Genomic DNA, 2,500 nt, shown 5'->3' with positions numbered 1-2,500 from the left:
AAGCTCACTGCAGAGACACAGTATAGACTCTAGCGGTTCCCAAACTTTTCCCCCTGCGCACCTCCTGTACATTTCAATGTGGCTTGCGCACTACCGAAGCAAATATTTTGGTGTGCTGATGGCCACACAAGTATGATTCACTGTGCATTCAATGCACATTATGCACATTATAATAGTCTAAGACAGGGGTCGGGAACCTATGGCTCGCGAGCCACATGTGGCTCTTTTGGGAACTGCATGTGGCTCTCGGACAAACCTGTCATTTGTTTACTCAATAAGCCATGAATAATTTTGTTACGGCACTAAATTAAAAATGGACCTACTGAAATCGAAAAGTTAAGATAATATTCAAAATATAAAGTATGATCGCGCATTTAATCCATCCCAGGTCCGATCAGCTGAGTCAAGCACAGGCCTTCGACGAAGGCTACTGTACAGATATGAAAAACGCGTTTTTTTATTTGACAATGCCGTGCCAGCGCTGGGTCGTGTCGTGTGAGATAACATTCCATCCGCAATGCTTTACCTAAAGTTCAGCTGGCTAACGGTTGTATCCAAAACAAAGAAACTGTTCACGACCGTGCCATTATGATGGCAAATCAAGTGGAGGAAACGCAAGTGAGGGATATAAATGCAGCGCTGTACTTCTCCCTCGATTACAGGAAGAACTTTTGCTGAATCAACTGACGTAAGTCTTTCCCAGTTTAGTGTGATTGCGAGATAACTGGTGCCACAATGCGAAGGCAAACGTAGGGTTGCCATTCGTCCCTTGAAATACGGAATCGCCCTGTAGCCTATTTGGCGGTTAAATCATGCGTTCTGTATTGGGGACGCATGTCGGTAAGGGACGCGCTTTGTAGGGCATTTTCGCGAATTACTAAAAATAGACATGTCAGCCACATATCAACTGTAAAATGTTAACTATGTCAGCGCGACCAAGATGAGCATCCTGTCTTGAAGTTCTCTCTCCCTCCCTCCTCCCTCCTCATGCACCTTCCCTGTGTCTGTCTGATGGCTAGAATAGAAGCACCTCCGTCATTCTCATTGCTCATTGGCAACTCCGATGCATAAAAGATAGAAACTAAAGGTAATGCATGCGCGTGGCTTCTTAAATGCACATCAGCACATCTACAAGTAGTTTTAGTTCTTCTTTCGTTAGCTCTCCCTTCTTGTCCCCAATGCAAGCGTTACTTTTATTCCCTTCTGTGCATGACAATTAGCATTAGAAATAATGGCGAAAATGGTATGGCTCTCACAAAAAATATTTTTAAAAAAATGGGCGTTTATGGCTCTCTCCACCAAAAAGGTTCCCGACCCCTGGGCTAGGAGTTAAACTACACTTCAGATGGACCCTTCAGGCATACAACTCACCATACAATTAAAAACTACTTCATGTTCATTAATGCTAGAAAAAAAACGGACATATCCCACCATTGCTCTAATTTACCCCTAGGGGTGCACACACCACAGTTAGGGAAACCCTGCAGTAGAGTACCTCCAGAGATACACACAACAGACTATTACAAATGAGAGTAAGGTTTCCACCTGTTGGCAGGATGGAAAAGACAGGAATGAATGATGACACTAAAGAGAGGAGTGAAGTTAACATAATGTTGGACAGATTAAAAAAGAAAAATATACTCACAGTTTATAAACATTGGCAGTACACTGTTGTCCCTTGCTCTGCTTTGTAATGTGTATTTAATGTGTAAGGTAATTGTGCATAGGTGGACAGGTAATTAGACAGGGACATAGACAGCAGTGGCTTTTGCTCTCTTTACTTATCCTCACTGTGACTGCTCTGACAGCAGGGTTAATGTGTCCTGTCACAACAGCAAGGCAGAGAGAGAGACTGAGAGGAAAGTAAAATGAGAAGGAGAGCTAGCGCACAGACATGGGGAGAAATAGAGCTGTGGAGGATGGGGGGATGGCTGAAAAAGAGGGATGGGTTGGCGTTGAGTAAGAGCGAAGGGATAAATAAAGGATGGCAGGGAAGCAGAGAGCAAGATTAACAACATGATGATGACTGAGAGGGAGAGAGGGAGGAAGAGGAAGAAGAGGAGGAGGATTGTGTGTGCGTGTGCACGCGCGTGTGCTCGTGTGCGTGAGCGTACGTGCGTGCGTGCGTGACTGAGCACCTGTCTATGTGGAGCTTGTATTTCTATTCACGGGAAGTTCATGCTGGGATTCAGATAACAGGGGTATTTTTTAGGAGTTGGAGTTGAACTTGGAGCTGTCCAGAAAGTGTCTCCAATGGAAAAGAAAATATTTTCAATGTCTGTATAGTAAGCTTACGTCACAGAAGTGCCAACGGCAAAGTATATATGAATGTATAGCTGTTTCTCTATTTTAGGAAAGTTCAGACCCTTACTCAGAGACAGGGGGATTTTAAGGACAGGGAATTTTTCATTGGACTGTCCTCACCCGACTTCCCTGCACTACAAAAATATATATATATATTTTTATGCAAACTACATCACAGGTCAAATGAATACATTAA

This window comes from Engraulis encrasicolus, chromosome 13 (genome assembly GCF_034702125.1).
Source record: "Engraulis encrasicolus isolate BLACKSEA-1 chromosome 13, IST_EnEncr_1.0, whole genome shotgun sequence".
NCBI classification, from domain to species: Eukaryota; Metazoa; Chordata; class Actinopteri; order Clupeiformes; family Engraulidae; genus Engraulis; species Engraulis encrasicolus.
The sequence above is the reverse complement of the archived record's forward strand: the minus strand, read 5'-3'. Positions refer to the sequence as shown.